The sequence below is a fragment of the Cavia porcellus genome, unplaced genomic scaffold, assembly GCF_034190915.1.
Source record: "Cavia porcellus strain 051 isolate PalLab524CR breed Dunkin Hartley unplaced genomic scaffold, mCavPor4.1 scaffold_5, whole genome shotgun sequence".
In the NCBI taxonomy this organism is placed as follows: domain Eukaryota; kingdom Metazoa; phylum Chordata; class Mammalia; order Rodentia; family Caviidae; genus Cavia; species Cavia porcellus.
Window position 1 is genome coordinate 20,313,751 of NW_026947488.1, and position 23,887 is coordinate 20,337,637.

A 23,887-nucleotide genomic window follows, 5' to 3' on the forward strand; every position below is an offset into this window, starting at 1 on the left:
TGTCTGCTCCCTAGAGGTTGAAGGATCCAGCCCAAGAGCTGGAGCTTACAGCAGTGTCCCATGCAAGTCTATCTCAGGAGGCTGATAGGTCTGTCATGGAACAATGAAGAATATGATGGAAAGAGTCCGAGGCAGAAGCCAAAGAGTCCCAGGCAGAAGCCAAACAGTCTTTCCAAAACAGTCTGTCCTTGAAGCCAAGGAGACAAGGTTCAAGCTGAAGACAAGGTCTCAAGCTTCTCTGAAGAAGCAGCAATCAGTCCCTCCTTATTTGCCTTTTATTGTATGTAGGCTGCTCCCCTGGGGTGGATGTAGCACTCACACCTTCTGAGTCTGTGTGGTCTTCTCTGGCAGGGTGAGGATGTTACAAACTAGGCCTCCTAGCCACCTGCTGAGTCACTTAAAGTTCTGACCTCAAATTGACACAGTGAAAATATCCTACAAAAGTAACTGCTTGACTTTTGCACTCCAGGATGTAGAACTGCTGAATCACTCAGTTAAACTTCTAAACTTCTCAACCTGATATAATGTGTAAACTATAACAGTGCCTATAGTGTTAATGTTCAGTGACTGCCTCTCCAAGAGAGGTACTTGTGTTTGCCCTTACTGGTAGGTAACTTTGATTTTGTAAGATGTTCTTCAGTTTCATAGTTAATGAAGAGCTGAAGTGTTATCTTATGAACCTTAGAGTGTGGTACCATAATTTAACATAGAAGACAGAGTTCTCATTTCCAGGATATAGAAAATTGTTGGTATGTGAATTCATGCATGCATACCTCAGTGGACATATAGGATTGTAAAGTTTCTTTGATGATGTACTGAACTTTATAGTATACTTATTTATACCAGTCTCTAACTGATGAAAATAATTATCTTTAAGGTATGTTTGTGAGAAGTTGAATTAGATTTCCTATTTGCCCAGTTTTTTTTTTCTTTTTCATTTTTATTGGTACTGGGGATTGAACTCACGACCGCCTTCTTGCAAGGCAGGTGCTTATGCCGCTGAGCTAAATCCCCAGCCCCAATTTGCCCAGTTTTATTGTACGTAATGGACTTACATTTCTAGAGTTGATATTTACTCACACTTTAGAGATGGACTTTGTTAGACATGTTCAAAGTATAACTGGGTCTAGTGGATCTCTTAAAGCTTTAAGACTTTGCTGCTTAAAACTCCTTATGCATAAAAATTGTGCTTGACAAAGATTATTTGGTAGGTAGGATAAGAAGAGAAATTATGTAATTGCTTTGGTGTTTGCAGTATACCACAGGATCTACAATTTAAATGAAAAATATTCAGGAGTAATATGGGCAGAAAAATGATGGACTCCAAAAAATTAAAAAAGCACTTTATTAGCTGAGCTCAGCGGAGACACTGTCCCAGAAAAGCACCCAGGGAAGTGTGCTCCAGCCAGGGGCTGCAAGGAGTTATAAAGTAGCAAGGGGCAAGGGGCGGGGTCAGGGTCTGAGGATCATTTTGTCTCCATAAAAGGAATCAGGGAGGCAGGGAGGGGATTACATGGTGAGTATGTTACAAGGTTGCAGCGTAACTGGCAATTACACCTTTAACAGGAAGAGAACAAGTTACAGTAAGTACAGAATATTTTGGGTTTTTGAGCTTATAACAAGGGGCAAAAGCACAGAAAAGATGCTTAACTTTTAAAAATGCATCTTGCTGATCTGTTTGTTTTTTGGTCTCCATCTTGATAAAATGATACCTTCCTGGAGTTAGCTGTTGAAGTCAGAAAACTGGAATTTACCCGTCACAAGTCTGTCCCTTGTGTACAATCTACCCGAAGGCCTGCTGATGCTACCTCCAACACATACAGAAAACCCTTCTCCGCTGCCAGTACTTCCCCCACTGCAGAACCTCTGATAGCCTTCTGCCTTCGCTTTCTTCCATTATGTTTTCCTACCCTCATACATTCTGCATTTCAGCCAGAAATATCTTTTTGAAAGTATTGGTCAACTATGTTATTGTCCTGCTTAAAACTCTAGAATAACTTCCTTTTGCACTGAGAATAAAGTTTAAATTTCCTAACTCTGTCTTCAAGACTATATATCACATGACCTTGTACTAATAAACCTCATCTTCAGCACTCTTCTGTTCAATACCTTTAATTCAGTTTCTGGAGGAGATCGTCCAATCATTTGAACCTAACTTTATCTGTATGTGTAAAAATTTAGATAGCATCTATGTTGCCTCTACAAGAGCAGACTTTAAGTTTATGTGTACTTCTCTTTGCCTGCTCTTCACCTTCCCAGTTTTATATTGATTTTCTAAATTATATTCTTCTAAAAATTCTTTATTGACAACTCAGTTTCACCTCACATTTATTTTATCAGTAATTGTGAAGCTTTTACTGTTTTTTCTCTCTTTGTTAAACACTGTTCTTTGTATCCCAGATCATTTCTTATTTTGTGGATTTAACTTTAATTTGCTGCAGCACATGTTTCAGTTACTTGTACCCAAAATACATGGTAATAAAATTCATGGTTCTCTTGCATGCCCCCATTAACTTTATTTTGCTTTTATATTTAACCAGGTATATTAGACTGGGTGCAGTGGCCCTATCCCTTACTTTTCTACTATAGATTTGTATTTTAGTATAGTAGTAGCCAGCCCGAGTGCATCCCTATGGTTTATACAATGTGTCAACTTGAGAAGTCTAGAAGCTTACCTAAGTGATTCAGCAGCTCTACATCCTGGGTGTAGAGAACAAGCAGTCAGTCACCTTTCTAGGATATTGTTCATTATGTCAATTTGAAAAAGTGGTAACTTTGAATGATTCAGCAGGGAGCCAGAGTCCCTAGTTTGAACATCTTCAGCCTGTGCAGGAGGAGGGCAGGCAGGTGGTATGAGTGCTACACCCACCCCAGGGGAGCAGCCTGCATACAACAAAAGGCAAATGAGGAGGGACCAGATCACTGCTTCTTCAGAGGAGTTCCAGTCTTCACCTTTATCTTGGACTTGACTCCTGGCTTCTAGCACAGACTATTCTGGTTCTACCTGGGACTCTTCAGCCTCCCATCATAGATTCTTCAATGTTCCATCATAGATCCATCAACCTTCTGATATGGACTTGCATGGGACACTGCAGTAAGCTCCATGCCGTGGGCTGGACCCTTCAACCTCTCTGCATGCTCATGCTCCCGCATTCAACTTTGTGACTGATACTTATAAGCCAATCTTGTAATTCCTTGTACATTTGTATATCTTGTGTTGTCTATTTCTCTAGTAAACCCTGACTGATATATACAGGAAGCAATCTATGGGTTTACCCACTTGGCATGATATGTGCACCTTGGGAAACTGTATGCATGTGTGCAAAAGTGACAAAGCAGGATGTTTCTCCACTTTATGTGCTGTGTAACTTTGTTTTTCTTTTTACCTGAGCATCACAGAGGGTCCAGTAGACCCACACCACTCCAGAATTTATTCAAAAAAATATTCTTTTGCATTTTCTGGTAGAAGTGTCCTAAATCAGTACAATGGCACATGAAAAACCAGATTTGCAAGTTTTGGAAGAAATAAAAAATGAATCATCATATTACTCATGCATGGATGAGGAAGGTGATCCATTATGGTAAAATACATGCTTTCATAGCAGAAGAGAGGTTTGGGTGGATGATGGTGATGATGATAATGATGATGATGATGACTTTGATGTTGGCCATGTGACCCAAGGTTTCAGTGACAGTGAATGGAGCAAGAATTGAGTGATACAGATATAGCGAATGCAGGCCTACTTGATTCAGATAATGAAGAAAACAGAAATACAAGTACATATTTGAAATGTGAAGTGGCCATGCAACCAAATGGAATAATCCAGTGTTAGAACTAGGTCCAAAAATACAGTGAAGCTTTTAGTAGGGGTGAGAGATATTGAACAGAATGCCAGCACTGCCATTCAGTGTTGGAAATTGTACCAGATGAAATGCTACAAGGTGCTGTAAAATACATACAAAAAGATTAAATGCAAATAAAACATTATACACTAACAGCCAAATTCAAAATGTATTTATTAAGATACCTTACTAGCTGAACCAAAAGCATTCATAAATATGTTGTGCTTCACAAGACTTTCTCATGGTGATTAGAGGAATGTAAAAGACTTACTGAAAAGCAGTGGGTCAAAATATGACGTAAAAGTTTATGCTCTTGTAGATGAAAAGACTTACTATGCTTTCAGTTTAGACATTTATTCTGGAACTCAACCATCAGGTCCTTATCCATATAGTAATAAACCAAATGATGTTGTGAACAGAATGGTTGCTCCTGTCTCCCAAACTAATCGGAATGTGACATTTGACAGTTGATTTACCAATTTTCAATTGATGTTCCACAAGTTGGCCAGCACAGGAACTATATGCAGGAACTAAGCAAAAATTCGAAATGAAATGTTGCAATTTCAAAGTAGAAAATTGTATAGTATAATCTTTGGATTTCAGAATATAACAGATATAACACTGTCCTCATAAGAAAAACCATTACTCTGATGTCAACATTTCACCATGATGGCAGAATTAAGAGGGAAATCTTGACAAAATGGAAGCCTGAGATGGAAACTTTCTACAACAAAACAAAAGGTAGACTAGATTTTGTTGATGCAGTTGTTATGAAGACTACCTTGGGTGTGACAGTTGAAGCAAAACTTACTTTTGCTTCTATATGTTCTATATGTATTTTCATTGTAGTTCATATCAGAATTTACTTTTGATGATGTATTTTAGGTTTGTAAGCAAATATACAGCTGATGTATTATTTCTCTGGTGTAAGAAGCTAGAAGTGGAAATAAGGATCAAAATGTATAGTAGGTATTGTGAACCAGTAAGAAAATGTTCAAATGGGAAGGGGAATAAGGGAGAGAAAAAGTAAAGAAGGGAAAAGTTTTTAAAAAGTGAAAAAGGAAGGAAAAAATGGAAACAAAGCTTTTGTAAATGGAGAGGAGAAAAGAAATTGAAGGGAGGTGGGGGATGGGAGAAAAGAATGACGTTACAGCATGTACAGGTACAAATTCTCTGTGATGACTGTGATCATTCTGTAATCTAAGATGTACCAGTAAAATCTGATTGAAGACAAAATAACACACAGCTGGTATAAAAATGTTGTTTATTCTAAATGCACAATACATATTAAGAACATAATACTTTATTTTATTGATACTCTATGTTCCTGTTAGCAACACACTGTATAATATAATAAGAACCTCTTGACAAAGTGGTCAGTAAGACCACTAAAATGTCAAGTAAGTCCTGTAAAAAGGCCAGGAAAGCAAAATACATGTGTTGACAGTATAAGCGGTAGGTGTACATGGAACGTGCTGTTGTGATGTATGCAGGCTGCTTTAGGCCTGACAGTTGAAATAAAGTTTTATTTTTGTAAAGTGCTATTGATATTTTCATTGTGGTTCATGTAAGAATTTATTTGTGTTGTTCTTTTTTAGACTTGGTACACCAAAAAAAGTGTTAAATTCGATACCCGGTACCGATAAAAAAAGGAAAAAGACAAAAAAAAGTGTTAAAAATTTTGATGCTTTTTTATGAACAATAAATATTGAAAATTCAGTACTTTATTTTGTGATATTTTCCTGTTAAGTACTCATTGCTTAATAAAACTCAAACTTAAAATTCATAATTCATCAATAGAAATATTCTAAAGAATTCATGTGAGTCTGACCCATGTTTATGTGGCTTGGTAACAAAATTAGGCTTATGTTCTGGATCAGTGTTAGTTTTAGGCAAAAACAGAATTCTATGTTTAAACTTATTTTTTTTAAACACTGTAGAAATGAGTTCATATGTGTTTTTATATCTGTTACAGGTAAAAAGTCTGTTGCAAATGTAATTTCCCATCTGTTATGGTTAGTTTCCTTTTCCACAATTTTAGATTGTACGTTCTCTTTATTTTTGTATTTTAAAATTTTGCTAACTTGTATTTAGTTATTTCCTTTAGTATTTGTATTAGTTGTATTTGTATTAGTGTTGTATTAGTTGTATAACTTGTATTTAGTTATTTCCTTTAGTATTTGTATTAGTTGTATTTGTATTAGTGTTGTATTAGTTGTATTTGTATTAATACCTGACACCCGTAACTTAGAGGAGATGTTTAGCTGGGCTCGTGGTTTTGCGGATTCATTCCTTGGTTAGCTGGCTCCAAGGCAGAAGCATCATGACGAGAGGGTGTGGCAGAGCAGAGATGCTTAATCAGTTGAGGCTGGGAAGCACAGCAGGAGAACAGTAGCAGAGGAAAAGGTGAGAAACAAATGTGGATGCCAAAATCCAGCCTCCATGATCTGTCCATGCACATCCGGAGGTGTGCTTTAATAATCCTCTGAGCAGTTCCCAGACTGACAAAATTCACAGTCCAGCTTATCTTAGTATTGTTTTGAGCTACTTGGCAGACCCTTTTAACTGGACACTCCAGCCTCTCCTTAAGAGACATTTGGTCCCATTATTTCTTTAGTGATTTCTTTCCGTTTACTTTCTCCTTGTTCTAGAACATTAGACATCTGGTGGATATAAATTAATTATCTAGATTTTACTCATGTTCCCTGCTCATGTTTTCTAGTCTTGGTTTGAGAGAATTCATTAGTTCAGTTTCCCAAATCATTGCATGTACCTTTGGTCGTGTTCCTTTTTGCTATTGAGATCTCTGTTGAGGGATTTAAATTTTTAAAAAAAATTTCTTTATTCCCCACTAATAATTTTTTGTTATTGCCCCTAGTTAGTGTCTTTGTGGATTTGTTTTTTTTTAATTTTGGTTATTTTGACAGGCAGGTGCTTATGCTGCTGGGCTATATCCCTAGCCCTTTTTTTGTCTTTTTGAGACAGGGTCTCCCTGTGCAGTTCAGGCTGGCCTTGAACTCACTTTGTAGACCAGGCTGACCTCAAACTCACAGCAGTTCTCCTGCCTCAGTCTCCGAACTGCTGGGATTACGGGCATGTTGCTGCCACACCTGGTACTTCATAGATTTTTAAAGTGGTACTTTCATAGATCTTTCAGAGAACACTGTCAATGCTTTCTGCTTTCTTTGTTAACACTGTTTCCTCTGGAACTGGTTCCTCTGTTCAGTTTAGTGTCACTTTAGAATCTGTTATCTTTTTTAGAACTTGATTTTTGGTTGGGAATAAATGTTTCAGTCTATTGCTGTCTTCAAGGCTATGTACCACAGGACCTTGTACTAATAAACCTCATCTTCAGCACTCTTCTGTTCAGCATCATCAATTCAGTTGCTAGAAGAGATGATCCATTTATTTGAACCTAACTTTCTCTGTAACATACAATAAATTTAAATAGCATCTTTGTTCACATTTTTAAATGAGGATTGAGGTCAGTGATTTTCAGTTCTAAGGGTATATTAAATTATCTAGAGAGCATTCAAATACAAATGCCTGGACCCGTTTCCCCTTATAAATACTGATTCAATTGGATTGTGGTGGTGCCTAAGCAATTGAATTTTTATTTTATTTTATTTTATTTTGTGATTAAAGTTTTAAAAGTTCCCTAGATGATTCTTATGTGCAGCCAGGATGAGAAGTTGGTTGTACTTAGAATAGTAACTATGGTAGGTTGTGTCAGCCCAAGTATGATTGTTCTTTCCAAAGTAAGTTGAGGACTGGGGATGTACTTTGGGAGTAGACTGCTTGCTTGCTTAGCATGTATGAGCCACTAGGTTTAATAGTCACGGCCACACACACACCAAATAAAATGTAGAGAATGGGAGCCCTAGTGCTGCTAACTACTGCGTTGAGAGGCAGCTGACTTCTGGGTGAGTATGTGCATTGTTATTTGTAGTGCTCATCATTGTTCTCTAGCCTTAGCACTTATATGGGTGGTCCTCTACAGCTGACCCCTATTTCTTACAGACAACTATTCTCACAGCTTAGTGCTCTTGGGAACACTGGAGAATGCAGCTGTTTCCCAGACCTTTAATTATTCTCCTGACAATACGTGGCTCGCTTGTACTTCCAATTCAGCTTCTACTGTCTTTGAATTTGGGTTTGTATTCCCCCAGGTACACTGACATTTAGAAATCCCTTTTGTTTGGTTCCAGTTGAAAATTCTTTTATATGGTCAGCACTGCCATCAGTCATTTCCAATGGCTTTTTCTTGGAAGTTAATCACACTGTTTTCCTGTTGATACCTTTCCAGTTTATCCTGTGCTACTGTGAACTTATCCCTATTTTATATTGTTATAATGTGTTACTACTTTTATGGTAGTCTTTTCTATTAATCATTTCAAAAGGATAGAGAAGTACATTTTAATGCTTCATTATTATGATGAACTAGAAGTCTCCACTTTCTTGGGTTGTTTTGCAGTGTCAGACATCCAAGGAATTTAGCAGACTATTCACAGAAAAGAACTATAGTTGGTTTAATCAAATGGAAAAGCAATTTGATTCTGTTAGGAAAAATGCATTGAAAGTTCTAAGATACTATTTTTCTCATCAAATTAGCAGATGTGTGTGAAGTGGGGAGGTTATAGTGGAAGCGGAGAGTGTCAGAGAAAATGAAAAATTAAATGCTAAGAAGGATGTGGAATGCAACCATTCTTACATACTTCTCATGAAATAAAAAGCAGCACAATTTACATATGAACTGTTGTAGTCAGGGGTTATGAGGAGAACAAATAGAATCAGGACACAGAATTTATAATATTTTATGATGGTCACCCAGAGTAAAACGCAAGGAAGTGCAGGAAGTCTGTCCACAACACTAAAGACTCAGAATATTCAGCCAAAGGCCTGGATCCCACAGCAGTGTCCTGCATGAGTCCAGATAAAAACCTAGAACATGACAATGTCTTCCACAAATCCAACTGGAGGTCTAGAGCCCATGAAAAGGACTCACCAGTCTGTTTTACGGATCCGTGCTGAAAAGTCCCGAAGGTCAGCAGTGGAAGCTAGAAAGTCTGTGCTAGCGGGGTGAAGGAGCTGTGCTGGTAGGTTGAGTGTTCTACACTGGAGCAGAGAAGTTACACTCATAATAAAGTTCTGGGCTGCCCTGAAAAGTACAACCATCTTCAGTGATATGGAGGTCTTGAGCTCCTCTGATGGTAAGAATAGTCAAGTACATGCCAGAAATCCAGCATGACAAGTTTCTCCTGGAGATTAATGGCACATGTCTTCCCTTCTGGAGCCAGGTAGTGGTGCTTAATGTAAGGACCAGAGCTCCCCCAAAGGGAACCACAGCCACTCTCACCAACAAGGTCCTGAGCTCCTCCAATGACAGTGATTGAACTCACACTGCAGAAGCAAGTCATGATGAGCTCCTCCAGAAGAACCAACAGCTCAAAACAGCAATATTTAAGAGAGACCACAATGCCTAGCTTCTCCTTTTCCATGTCTCTGTTTATGCTGTCAACTTTCCTCAGGTGGAACATCTGTGCTCAGCACCATACTGATTTAATTCAGCTGGTGTTAAGTTGATCCTCAGTTTTTAATCCATGTCATGGGCCTTAAACACATTCATATTCTTTGACCCAGGAATTCAAATTCTGGCAGTCTATCCTAAAGAGATAATCATAGATGTACACACTAAATTATACACAAAGATGATATAAAGTAAACAAAACAATATTTCAGATGTCTGACAGATAATTTTTAGATTATAATAAATCCAAGCAACAAACAATTCAACAAAATGGAGCTAATGAAAGTGTTTAAAAAATTTTAATCACTCATACTATGATGCTAAGTGAACAAATATGTGCTCTAAAAACAGATTTATCCAAAGTATCAATTTTATTTAAAAAATGCAAAAATTAGCAGTCATGTATGTTACAATTTGAATTGTGCAAGTTTTTCCCCATTGTCTTTCAGTGTTGTTTTTTCCATGTTTTTACAATAAGTGTACAATAATCTGGAGTGGAAAATGAATACTATTCTTCAAATTGCCGGCTTGTCCCACAAAGAAAATGTGAATGGCCAGTAATTACACAAAAATGTTTAATGGTGGTAGCATGGAGCAAAATGCTCTATAAGATGGAAGTGTCGTTATATATGTTTAAGTGAAAAAAGTACCCGCTCATGATCTCATTTGGGTTAAAATTGTGTTGGGGATAACATTTAATTTTCTTCTTTATGCTTATGATTCTGACTTTCTTGATTCCCATCTTACATAGAGTCTTCATACACTTCATTATTTTCCACTTCGCTTGTATTGAATCTGATGAGATTGGGTGCATTCAGGGTGGTATGGCCATAGACTGCCTGTATTAAATCTGTATAATTCTTATAATCAGGAAATTTCTTCACATATAAAATTACAGGTTTCCATTGTCTACACTGAACTCTCCACTCTGAAGATATGCTAGAGGTATTTTTATTCCCCTAGTATAGGAGATAGAAGCTAGTGCCTTTGTACTGAGCTGCATGCCCAACCTTTTTATTTGTTGTTTTGAGATTGTCTCATTTAGTTGCTAAGTTGCCCAGCCTTAGTCTCAAATGTGTGATCATTTTGCTTCAGCTTCCTAGGAGCTGGGTTTACATGAATGGGTTACTACACCTTGCTGACATGCTGAAGATAATTCAGCATAGAGGTTAGAATAAGAGCAACTTGAGTGAATTCTGTATGTAATTAAGTATTAAGAATTAGTTAAATTCATTGATATGTTCCTTTAAAACTTTAAAGAAGTTTGTCTTTTGTTTATAAGAGGTGTATGTGAATACATCAAGTGTCTTACCTCTTTTTCAGAATGTTAGTCACGTAGATGGAATAAGATGGAAAATTGCCTCTGTCATTTTATTTTCTAAAAATAAGATACAAGACTTTAAAACTTCTTACTTTTATTCTTTCATTTGTTTGTTTTAGGGAACTGAATCCAGGGCCTCTCACATATTAGGCAAATGCCTACCACTGATTTATATAGCTAGCTCTTAAACTTCTAAATTTTAAAATTATTGATGTCTAATTTACATATAGCAAAATATACAGACTGTAAGCGTGTACCCAGATGTGTCCAGATTTTGCTTATTTTAAAATTGAGGCTGATTATTTTGTAGCTGTGTTATAAACCTTGGCATGCCATTTGCTTCTCTTTTCCTGACTAGCAGAGATGGCAAAGCAGGCATTTAAGAATTGATTCCCAGAATATTGTAACTAGGACCACCAAAGAGAAATCCGAGAACAAAACTGAAGCAGGCCTGCCAAGTCCCAAGTGGGAATATTAGTGGTTCAACTCTTGGGTGCAGAATGGCGTGGCTGTAAATTGATTGAAAGCTCTCTTTACAGACAGAAAAGGAGAGTAAAGGAAAAGGGGCTACGTGTCAAGAGAGCTTAGCATAGCCAGTCAGGGCCTAAGAAAGCCATCACCACGTAGGCTCAAATCATACAGTTTGGGGATGAAGCAGTTACTGGGCATGCTGCACCCTGAGCACGCTGAGAGTCAAGCAGGCATTTCTCACCCCCAGCCAGCCCTGTAGTAAGTGTCCCCAGAGTGCCTGATCCAGGCCTCTTTTGCGGGGCCTTGTGGACTGAGGAGCACTCACACGCCCCTGATATACTTTCAGCACACCACAGTAAAAACTCAGACTCTGGACTCTTGGAGTAGGAGACACATGCTTGATGACTTTGTCAGGGGATATACCCAGAGGAACCAGAGACTGAAGTGGCTATCATACATTTAGATTCTCAGAATGATATCATACCCTGGAGCAAAACTTGTGAGTGTTGGGTTTGAGAGACACAGGATAGCTCTTTCTGACAGAAAACACTGTCTTCTTATGCAATCTATTTCCCTCTCTGCTACTATTGACAACCAAAGAGAAGGTGGCCTTTACCGTGTCTTCCCAGGCATTGCACTTTTATCCCATTCCTGAATCTTGATACTCAGTTGAGGTGAACTGAGTGTAGTGGAACTAAGGAAATGTGGTGAGAGAAGTACAAAGTTAAACACTCTTAGAGGATAGAAAATTACACAGGCACATTAGGCCGTGGCAGTATCAAAAAAGAAGCCCTTTCCCTCTGTAGTGGGAGAAGGTTTTTCTGGTTCTGGGAGAATGTTTGGCAAAACGTATACCAAGAAAGTCATAGATGTTATTCTGACAAGCCTTGCTATACATGTGCTGAAGGGATCCTCTGACCACGTCGTATTGGGCTCAGTCACCAAGTATTTGACATGTATCCTAGCTCAGCTCTTACCCTGGTTATGTTGTCTGTGTTTTCCTTTAAGAGTCAGGTCCTTACCTGGTTATTCCAGCCCCCAGTTTTCCTAGGCCTATTTTTAAACTTTTTCTCTTACCCCTTACTCTTTTTCTCTTTATCATTAGTACCTATTAACTTTATAAAATATTGGGATTCAATGCATATATTTTGATTATATCCATCCCCCCATTACTCCTTTACTCTTTTCAGTTTAAAGTTTCTGGTAAAAAACAAAATAAACATTGACTCAGAATTACTAACTTTGTATTACTTTTTTTTGTATACTAATTTTTTCCCTGCCGAAGCACTGACTCTAAGCACCTTCCAGAAGATATTTTTATAACCTTTGATTTATATTATAGAATACATGGCATTGGATTTCTTTTTACCAGAATTTGGTTGCTGGTTGTTTATTTCAACACTTGATAGTATTTTCTGATTGAAGTTATTTATAGGCAATTTAATTCTTGAAGCACTTTCTGATTACTGGATCACCTTATAACATGTGTCTGACATGGGTCATGCATTGAGAGCTTTGAAAAGTTGGCACCAGACATGGGAACTGAATCAGTCCACTGCTCCTCAGACTCCAATCTGTTGGTCTCAGTTACTTTTACTTTTGGTGAATATATAATTTTTAAAAAATTGTTAGTCTTAGAAAGCCCCATATTTCTTCCTAGGTTACTATGTTGTCTTCAGTTCTAATTTGATGTGAGAGCAAAAAACAGATTGTGTCCAGCCCAAGGTATATTTATAACCCCAAGTGATTGTTCTCTTATTGGCCTTATCTGAAATTTTTTTAAAGGAAGGACTTTTAAAGTCCCCCTGATACCGAATTATAGTTGATACTTTGGGAATCAAATTCATGATCTCGTGTTCACCACACAGGCGCTTATACCACTGAGCTAAATCCCTGGCCCTAGTTGATACTTTAAACTCTGACTACCTATACTTCTTTAATCAAAATCTTTGGCAAAGTAACTAATGTTTCATAATCAGTTGTAGAGGTACTTGGACTATATGAATGTTCCTGTTACCATTCTGTGAAATCTGTTAAAACAGTTTACTCTTATCAGTGAACAAATATTGTTCATATCTGTTAACTCCTCTGCTAGTAACTGATGTTGAAACAATTACAATTCAAAGTAGTAAAAATCCTTGAGCTGTAACCTTTTTTAATTGACAAAAGTAAACAGTAAAACCCTAAATAATTGACATCTGTTAGGGGGATACTAAAATTGGATTCTTCATTGCAAAAGTAAGCTTTGTATTTTGTTTTTAGTACTAGGAATCAAACTCAGGACTTTGCTTTTGCCAAGAGGTTCTTGTGCCTCTGAACTATATCCCTTGTCCTAAACTTTGTATTTGTGAATTACTCCATGGTGTTAGAAAATAAACAAAGTAGATACAACTAAAGGAAGCTTTTTTTTTTTTTTTTTTTTTTTGTCTTTTTCCTTTTTTATTGCTACCAGGAATCGAACTCACGACTGCCTGCTTGCAAGGCAGGTGCTTTATGCCGCCGAGCTAAATCCCCAGCCCCAACTAAAGGAAGCTTAAACGTGACATTAATATCCTAAAATGAAAAGATATGACATGGTTCTTGGACCCAAAGACAATGTTATTAAGATGGCAGTACTGCTTGGAGCAATCTAAATATGCAGTATAATTCTGTCAAAATTCCAGGGGCCTTCTATGCAGAAATGGAAAACTGATTCTAAAGTCCAAATTGAAATGATCCTAACTAATCAAAACAATCTTGGAAATGAAAAATGAAGTTGGAAGACTCGAATCTCACTTTCAAAATTTACTGCAAAGTTATCATCAAAACAGTGTGGTACTGGCAGAAGGATATAGATTAGTGAAATAAAATTGAGAGCCCAGAAATAGACCCATATATCTATGGTTGATTAATTTTTATTTTGAGGCAGGGGTTCTTCCATGTAATTCAGGCTGGCTTTAAACTCACTAGGTAGCCAAGGCTGACCTCAAACTTACAGCGATTTTCCTGTTTCAGCCTCCCAAGTGCTGGGATTATAGGCGTGTACCACCACACCTGACAAGGACTGTTTTCATTATGTACCATAAATGCTCATACATTGTACTGGCATTATCATTTAATTCTGGGAACTGTTTTATTTCTTCTGTGACTCATTGATTATTCAAGAGTATATTGTTTGGGGCTGGGGATTTAGCTCAGCGGCATAAGCGCCTGCCTTGCAAGCAGGCAGTCATGAATTTGATCCCTGGTACCGATAAAAAAAAATGAGAAAGAAAAAAAAAAGAGTATATTGTTTTTAATTTTCATGCATTGGTATAATTTCTGTGGCAATTTTTTGGCCATCAAGTTCTAGTTTCATTGAGCTGATAGTATACATTGTATTATTTGAATTCTTTTAGATTTACTTAAGCATGGTTTATTGGATAGTGTGTAATCTGTTTTGAAGAATGTTCAGTATGCTGCTGAGAAGAATGTGCATTCTATTGTTGTTGGGTAATACTCTAGAGGTCGTCTTATTACATTCATTTTTTTGAAGATTTTGTTCAGTTCTCATACTTACTTGTTAAGTTTTTGTCTAGTTGCCTATTCGTGAGAGTGAGTATTGAGGTCCCCCACTATAGTTGTGTTGATGTTTATCTGATCTTTTATGTCCAGTAATACTTGCTTTATGAATTGGGTATGCCATTGTTTGGTGCATGTATGTTAATATGTGTTATCTGTTCCTATTGAATTGTTCACTCAACCAATATGTAGTGACCTTCTTTGCCTCTTCTGATCAGTTTTGGCTTGAAAGTCCACTTTTCTGACTATCGAGCAGCTACTTGTTTGTTTTTGGGTTCTCTTTGCTTTTAATCTATGAATTTCTTTTTTATTAAATGTGTTCTTAATATACAGGATATAGTTGGATCTTTTTCTTTATTCATTCTGCCAGTCTGTTTCTTTGATGAGAGTTGTTACTAAAAGGTACTAACTTATTTCTGTCATTGCATTATTTTCCCATTGCTGAGTTTCTATCCTTTCTTTCTACTTAACTACTTACCATATCTGGTTTATTCATTCTTTTGGACTTTTTTGGCATTCATAGCTGGATTGGAAGTTGGTCTCCTTTAGGGCTTGAAGCACTTTACTCCAAGCTCTCCTCACCTTTAAGGTTTGTGTTGGGAAGACTGCTGTAATTCTAATGAGTTTTTGCTTTTGAAGTGATACATTCCTTTGCTCTAACAGCTTTTAAGGTTCTATTCTTCTGTGGCTTTTTTGGTGTGATGTGCCATGGAGAGGTTCTTTTCTCATCTTGGCTGTTTGGGGTTCTCACTTTCTGTAGGTTAAATTCTTACCCTATGTTTGGAGTTTGTGCTATTGTTTTATTAAACACATTTTTATGCCATTTGTGGTATCTTCTGACTTTTCAATAATTCCAGCTAATCTTAGTTTTCTTTGCAACTGTTGAATTCATTTTTTATGTTCTTTTATTGTTTTTAAGATATTTTTTAGAAACATTGTCTTCATGTGGATCACATCTGCTGCCTATATTTTCAGTAAAAATTTTAATCTCCTGAGCTTCTATTTGGTATCTTCTTGTGGACTCTGATTTTTTCTGCTCACAGCATTCATGTTTTGTTAAGTTCAGCTAGTTTTTTATTAGTGTCTTCCACAGACTCACTGATTATTTTATTAGGCCTATTATTTGTTTAGTTATTTTTTTATTTTTATTTTTTTTTGTCTTTTTCCTTTTTCCTTTTTATCGGTACCAGGGATCGAACTCACGACTGCCTGCTTGCAAGGCAGGCGCTTATGCCGCTGAGCTGAATCCCCAGCCCCTAGTTATTTCTTTTTATATTCATTAAATACCTTCTTGATATGTTTTTCAAAAATCTCTCTTCTATTATCCTTTTGATTAATTTGGCTGTGAGGCTTTTGATTTTTTTCACCTCTGTATCCGGTGGATTGGTTTTGAGTGAGTTGGAATTTTTTGGAAAGCATTTTGTTGCCTGTCTTCTTTTGTTTTGTTTTTGTTTCTTTGTTTTTTTGTGCTGGGGCTTGTGGAATGATTATAGTGGAAGACTTTGTTACTGTTGTAGAGACATTTTTGGTTAATGTCCATTTTTCAGAATGCTCTCTTTAGCACTAATAGCATAGAGTTTTCTGTCTAAAGATTCATAAAACTTAATGATTGTAGAGATAAAGAAGGTGGAGGCAAGGAAAGTATAATTTGCAGTGTTAATCAAAAGAAAATAAGGAATAGAGAAAAGTGAGATAGGGGATCCTATTGAGAAGTAAAAAAAATTAGTAATATTAGATAATAGTAATATAAAAATTAAAAGGATGAAAAAGAAAAAAACCAGAGCAAAACAAAGGGAAAAAATAAAAATAAGGAAAGAAATTAAGGGAAAAACAAAACAAAACAAAAGAATAAACCCTAGAGAATTCATCAAGTAGCAGGCCCTCTCTGCAAACCAATGCCTTGCATGGGCTGCTGCCAATGCAGGGACTGCTAGACCCTTGCCTTTTCCTGTGAGTCAGTGCCATTTGCAGACTGCGGGGGAAGAGAACCAGAATTCACCAAGAAGCAAGCCTTCCCTGCGAACCAGTGCCATGCACGGGCTACTGCTGGCAGGGGCACAGCCAGAACCCAACCCCTTCCAGGGCTCAGGCTGGGAAACAAGAAGAGCTACCCCCAACCCCCCACCCCCGTCAGCAGCTGGCTGATCTGGAGAAACACAGGCAGCAATGGTAACTATTCAAGTGAAATGCAATTTGATGTTTGTGGTGGTAGGTGTTTCATGGGCTTCTCAGGTCTAGGGCCAGTGGTCTGATCATCTATTGAGAGGATAACAGTACTAAGTATGGCATCTATTGGGGATCTCCTTGTGAAGGTGATAGCCATTGTTAATTCTCTGTTTTCTTGTTTTGAAGTCCTATATCAGTTTCATTGGTTTAATAGGTTGGGTTTTATTTTGTTTTGTTTTGTTTGATTTTGTTGTGCCCAATGGCATGAGCAACAGTTTCAAAGATAGTAAGATATATTATGGTAGCTATTTTGGATTCACTGTTACCTTGTTTTGAAGTCCTTTATTGCATTCATTGTTTTGTTTTTATTATTCTATTCTGTTATGGTTTGCTTGATTTTTACTACATATGAAGATATCTGTAGCTATTTTGAATACAACAAGAGGCATTATGGAACCATTGTTGATTTTGTATTGTTTTGAAGTTCTGTGTTACACAGTTTTGTTTTGATTGGCCTTATTCTGTTTTATTTGCTTGGTTTTATTCTCTTTAAAAGGGTTTGGGATTCAGCTCAGGGGTACAAGCGCCTGCCTGGTATGTGTGAGATCATGAGTTCAAACCCTGGTACCAAAAAAACCCCCTATTTTGGGGGCTGAGGCTATAGCTAAGCAGCATAAGCACCTCCTTGGCAAGTGCAGGGTCCTCAGTTCGATTCCAGTACCAAAAAAAAAAAAAAAATAAAGTACTTTGCTGGGCTATTCTCTTTCAAATAAAATTTAAAAAACCTTAGGCCCACAAAAAACTGATGAAAGAAAATACAAGAGGAAAAAAGAAAAGAAAGAAATGGAATCAATTAAAAATTTTTTCTTTCTGTTTTTCAAGAGTAGTTTCTTTCCAGGCTCTGTAGTCATGGGATCCAACTAGTTATCATTTTCCCCATCAGCTTTTTTAGGGGCTAGTGCTGTAGACCAGGTCTGTTACTTCTCCCTGGAGCTATTAACTCCCCCATGCTTATCTTTTTCCCATGCTTATCTTTTCTCCCTGGGCATTGGCCTCATCTATGATCAGGTTAGTTTGTTGGTCAGTGCTTCTGCTGCCCAGTATTGAAGGGAAAATAAAACATACTGGGCTTGGAGTTTGTAGTTGGCCTCAGCTAGAGGGCAGAATCCACGGGGCAGAGTCTGGCCGAGGGCAGGCAACGCGTTTGTGGCACATTTCTCCTCTATTCCTGAGGGGTGCTCTCATCAGGATTCTTTATTGCACTTTTCCCTCCTCCATGTCATCTCCCATTGATTAAGTTTCAGATTTTACTTTTTTTATTCTCTGGTGCCCTGTCCTTCAATGTTTGCTAGTATAAACATTAAGTGAACCTTTAGTTAGTTAATTCTGTGCAGTTATTATTATTAAGTGGCTGCTTAATGAGTACCAGATTTTATTTTGGGACAAAGTAGAGGTAATTGGTTGTATAACATTGTGATGTTCTAAATGCCATTTTAAAGAATTGTTGTTTTTATGTTATGTGAATCTTACCTCAATTTAAAAAATTACATCAGATCGTTTCTGTGATCTCACAAATAACTCTGCCTTTGCTGTCATAGTTACCTTGTGACTGTTGGAACCCATGTGTTGTGTAGCATTAGTACATCGAGAAGCTTTTTGTAGCTGTGGGCAGGAAATCTTGAAGATGATGATCCCAAGTGGGTTTCTCCTTACAGTAACAACTGAGGAACATAGTTTTGCCTTTTCATTTTTATTTGTTGAAGGTGAGAAAACATGCTTGAATGGGCCATGTGTTATTTTAAAATGTAAACAGATCTGTTATTGGTTAGTTTCTTCATTCAGTTTGAAAAAACATGTTTAAAATAAGTTCATATCATTTGGAAAAAGAGCACTTTTTGGTTTTATGAAAATTTATAGTAATTTTAAAAGAATCTTAGAAATACTTATGGAATTGCAGTCACATTTTTCTAATAGTTTTCTGTGTTGCATAAGTAGAAATTTTTGTGACATTTTAAAAAACCATTGCAAATTTTTTTATTGTTAGTTAGAACTATCAGGATTAAGAAAATGCTATTTTCAGATCAAGCAGAGTTTGTGCAAAAATTAAAAACATTAATTTTTAAGAATATGTATACCTGTTTTTCTTGTTTGGTTGTTTTTGAAGGAAATTATTTAGGTTTTATTCTGATAAAGGATTTGAGATTGACAAGGGCTTCTTACTCAGAAAGGTTTCTACCTTTGCTGTTGATTATGGACCAACCTACAAACCTTTTTTCTCTCCTTCCTTCTGATGGTGAGGCTGATGTTGTGTTTGTGTATTTTTGGCACTTATTTTTCCAGATGTATTTTTGCTACTCATTTTGCATACTCCTACCTGCTTCTTCTTATGACCTAAAATATGCCATCCAGGTTGAGTCTGTAAATGTGAAGCAAACAAAGCTAAGTGGCCTGGTGGATTGAATCAATAGCTTTTGGCATCATTAGCATCATGTTCTAATCACTTAATTAGAGAGTAAAAGAAATATTTTAAAGTGGTGTGTATAGCAAAATGTTTGAAATGTAATAATCTAAAATAGTGGCTGAAGTCTTAATCTTCTGCAAAATAATTATTGCTTCTGATTTCCACAGCTCATTAGAAAGAGTTCTTTTTTCTGATGTTTATAGGATAATTGTTTTTCAGTACTAGGGATTGAACTCAGGGCCTCAAACACGCTAGGAAGAGCTTTATTGTTGAGCTACATCCCAAGCCCTTGTAAAATTTTAGTTTGAGATATAGTCTTGCTAAGTTGCCAAATGACTTTGAACTTGTCATCCTCCTGCCTCAGCCTCCTGAGTAACTGGTATTAAAAGCATGAACTACTATGCTCACTGTGATAATTTTTTAAATAAGAAAAAGTTAAGTTTTAAACTATGGAGAATTAGCATTTAGATTATTCAGTAAATTATAAATTAAAAAATTAATGAGTATTAACTAGGCATTGAACTACTTTAGTTACACAAGGACAGCAGTAAAAGAAAGTGAAAAAGATGGATGAGACTTTACCTTGCTGTAAAATTATATTTGCTTAGAGGTTTTTGCCTGTGAAAAGAAATATAGCACATTGTACATTTCCTAAGGGAATTTATTTAATTTTTGTGTGCTTCAGTTTCCTCAGTGGATGATTAAAATAGTAGACTCTACCTATTAGGATTATTATAAGAATTAATTATAAGGTCTTAGAATGGAGATTAAAATTGTAAAAAATAGATAATATATGCTAAAGATGTGACAGTGCTAGTGAAAACTAGTAACTACATTGGCAAAGGACGCTTTTTAAAATATATTTTTATTTAGTACCTATTCATTTTACAAAATATTGGAATTCAATATGGCATTTTCATATATGCATATATAACATATTTTGATTATATCCATCCCTATACTCTCTTACATGCCTCTCCCTTATCCTTTTTCCCTTGTCTAATAATAATCTTTCTACTTTCATGCTACTTTTAAAAAAATACCCCAAATATTAGGGAAAATATTTGATATTTGTTTTTCTTAGTCTGGCTTATTTCACTGAACACAGTGATCTCTAGCTCCATTGCTTAATGTGGTAAACTCCAGTTACACCCATTTTCCTGCAAATGAGAGTGTTTTATTATGGCTAACTAATAATCCATTTTGTTTTATATATACAGTACTACATTTTCTTTATCCACTCTTTTGTTGATGGGCAACTACACTGGTTCTATATCTTGGCTATTTTTGAATTATGCTGCAATAAATATGGATATGCAGATATCCCTATGACAGTAGCGGTGATCCTATGGCATGCATGTGGCAGTAGGCTGTTACCATTGGAAGCTCTAAATGTTTGTCACCACTGCCCTATTATACGCTGACTTTAATTTGGGTATATACCAAGGAGTAGTGTAGCTGGGTCAAATTATATTTCTATTTTTAGTTTTTGAGGAACCTCTGCAGATTTGTGTAGGGTATGCTGATGTACATTTCTATCAGCAGTGTAGAAGGTTCTGTTTTATAAGGATTGGCTTTTTGCGGGGCAAGCTATTTGCATTCACAAGTGTTCATAGTCCTGATCCTTTGTAATGTACCAAGGTCTGTAATGTACCAAGGCCACATATAAGTTAATTTTATCATTTCTTCCAAGTTACCTCACATCCAGCTAGGAGGGAAGGATAGAGATTTATTGGTATAAAAAGTGTTAAAAGTATAGATTTTGATGAATTATCTTCTGTTTTCAGAGAGAATTCACTGTTACCTAGCTTCCATTAATATGTTCTAGGTTCTTCTAAATTTTTTTTTTTAGCTTTTTACTGGTACCGGGGACCGAACTCACAACCGCCTGCTTGCAAGGCAGGTGCTTATGCTGCTGGGGCTAAATCTCCAGCCCCTTCTTCTAAATTTTTAATAATTATAAACTGCTGGCTGGTATCTTGAGACCCGTTTTTATTTTCACTGCTTGCTTTTATTTTTTTTTTGAATAGTTGTCAGAATGAATTAGGAAAGGAGGCTAATCAGATTGGCCAGCTCAGTTTCTTAGAATATACTTTCTCTTTTCATGAAGTGATGATATGGTGATTCTTTTACAGGACCTACTGCAGCTGTAGGACCTGGTGACCTTTTAAAGATGTGAATTGGGCTGCATAAATGGTGGGAGAAACTGGAGAAAACAATGAAGTAAAGGAAAAATATATTTCCTGGGTAAGAATGTGATTGATTCTGAATTTTAACTACCTTATTGCTACATCATTTACTATAACTTTGTAATGCTAAATTGTGACAGCCATATTTAGTGTTTATGTTGCTTTTAACATATTTTTAACTTTCTTTTTGGGTAATTTTTATTGCTGAAGCTCTTTGATAAAATTATTTTTGTATTAACCTAGAAAGCTATGCTGAAAATATAGTTAGATGATTTCTTAAGTCATTTGATAGGAATCTACTATACCTAAGGTTGATCATTGAATATTGTCAAAGCAGAGTTGTGTGTGTGTCTATGTTGTTTAGATTTAGGTCAAATTTCAACCTTTAGTCTGAGTTTATGGTATAAAACATATGCTTTGAAAACTAGTATGAATACCAATTATCCAACGTATATTCTCTAGTTGTAATATGTGTGGCATTTCTGGAATAAGAAACATGTAATTTAGTGTAGAAGATAAAGCAGATTAACAATCAGTGTAGACAGATATAATAGACTTCACTTGATGAGATATATGTGTCCTGCTGATACTTTGTGTATGTATGTGTGTAGTAATGGTGCTTGAACCCAAGGTCTTCGTACTGAGCCACATTACCCACCATTTTTATTTTTTCTCTTCAGAGTCTTACTAAATTGCCTAGGTGGGGCTCAGACTTTCAATCTTACTGTCTCAGGCTTTTAGAGTGCTGGAATTACAGGTGCATCTGGCCAGTAATGTTTCATAAATAATAATGAAAATGTTTCATATTATTTTACCGTATAAAATGAAGAAACTTTCTCTGGTTCTCTGAATAAAAGTTTTGGAAAGAAAGGGATGGAAATGAAGGCAGATGGTATAGGAGGCTGGGAGTTAGGTGCTGCAGCATCCTTAGATGCATGGTGATGTTATTCCTCCACAGCCTCCTGTAAATTTTCCCACAGTTATAATCTCTGGAACTTGCTGCCTGGCAGTGTTGATGGTAAGGCTCTTTTCTGTACTTCAGTCATGGACTGTAGCAGGATTACTCTCGGATGTATAACGTCTAGCTTGAATATTCTTTGAATATTAAAGTTAAATAAAGCCTTTCAGTGCCCTTGTGTATTCTCAACTAAAAATAGCATAAGATACACATTGTTGCTCACACTTACACTGACTAGCCTGACTGTGTTTCAGTCAGTCCAGAAATGCTTCTGCCTCTGGACCACTGTATTTACGTTCTCTGCCTGGAATCCTCTTCCGCCAGAAATCTACTTGGCTCCTGTCCTCCTCCTTCATGTTCCAAAATTTATTTTATCAGTGATGGCTTTCATGATGCCTTTAACTGAAAATTATAGTTTTTCACACTCTGGAATCACTATCTTGCTTTACTTTCTCCATATCAATTATCAGCATCTGGCTACTCCATATATAACTTTGATTGGCTGCCTGTGTGCCCTGCCTCCTCATTCATGTACCTTTTTTTCTTGAGCTCTCTAAGGGCAAGAACTTTATCCACAGGGTGTAAAACACTGCTGTACAGTAGATACCCAGCAAGTAGTTGTTGAATGAATGAATGAAGTGTGCTTCTGTTAGGAGGCTGATATAAATTTAGAGATGATGTGATTGGATTGAAAATAGCAGGAAAAACATTGTGGATGAAGCATCTTAAATTACATATTAAAGTTTAATAAACAGGAGGGTTTAAAAACCATAGTCAAAAATAGATCTTTGCCAGACACAGTGGTATGGGCTTGTGATCCTGGCTATTCAGGTGGCTTAGGCAAGGGACTGCAAATTCAAGGCTGACCTAGACAACTTAAGTGATACCTTGTCCCAAATAAAATTAGAGTAAGGGAGGTATAAATGTAGCTCAGCACTTCTAGGTTCAATCCTTGAAAAAAGTGATTTGATCTAGAATATGATTTAGAACTACTTCAGGTTTATAATTGGCAGACAAGACATTTAGATTTAAAAAACAGACATAAAATTTTAAGCAAAAATACCTGGAAAAGCTTTTAATGGTAGAAGATTTGTGAAACAAGCAAACAGAATGGTTCAAATGGGAAATGACTTGAAAGAGAAATTTTATGGTCAGGACAGAGATTATCAGGAGCCCTAGCAATGCCCGTTGTGTTTGGGGTCTGGTAGGTTGAGGACAGTATATCTGATGACTATGAGGTGCATTAGGGGGGATCACTCAACTCTGCAACTCAACTCTCTTTGTATATTCGATACATTGTGCTATTTCTATTTCATATTTAAGATATTTTAAAATTAATCTCTGACTTTTAAGAGTATTTACCATAGGCCAAGGATGTAGCTCAGTAGTAGAGCATGTGGTTAGCATGTGG

At 36.6% G+C, this 23,887-nt stretch overlaps 1 protein-coding gene across 8 annotated transcripts in view; it reads left to right on the forward strand.

Moving 5' to 3' along the window:
* Zhx3 (zinc fingers and homeoboxes 3) overlaps positions 1-23,887 on the forward strand; it is a 174,334-nt gene that overhangs the window by 47,256 nt on the left and 103,191 nt on the right. For 5 of the 8 annotated variants that reach the window (XM_063248344.1, XM_063248345.1, XM_063248341.1 and 2 more), the window contains exon 2: positions 21,465-21,576. The exons of 1 other annotated variant lie outside the window; for it this stretch is intronic. The gene's annotated coding sequence lies outside the window, so the exon portion shown is untranslated. Of the gene's footprint in view, positions 1-21,464; positions 21,577-22,476; positions 22,537-23,887 lie in introns of all 8 variants that reach the window. 2 more of the 8 variants (XM_063248346.1, XM_063248347.1) reach the window with 1 other exon arrangement.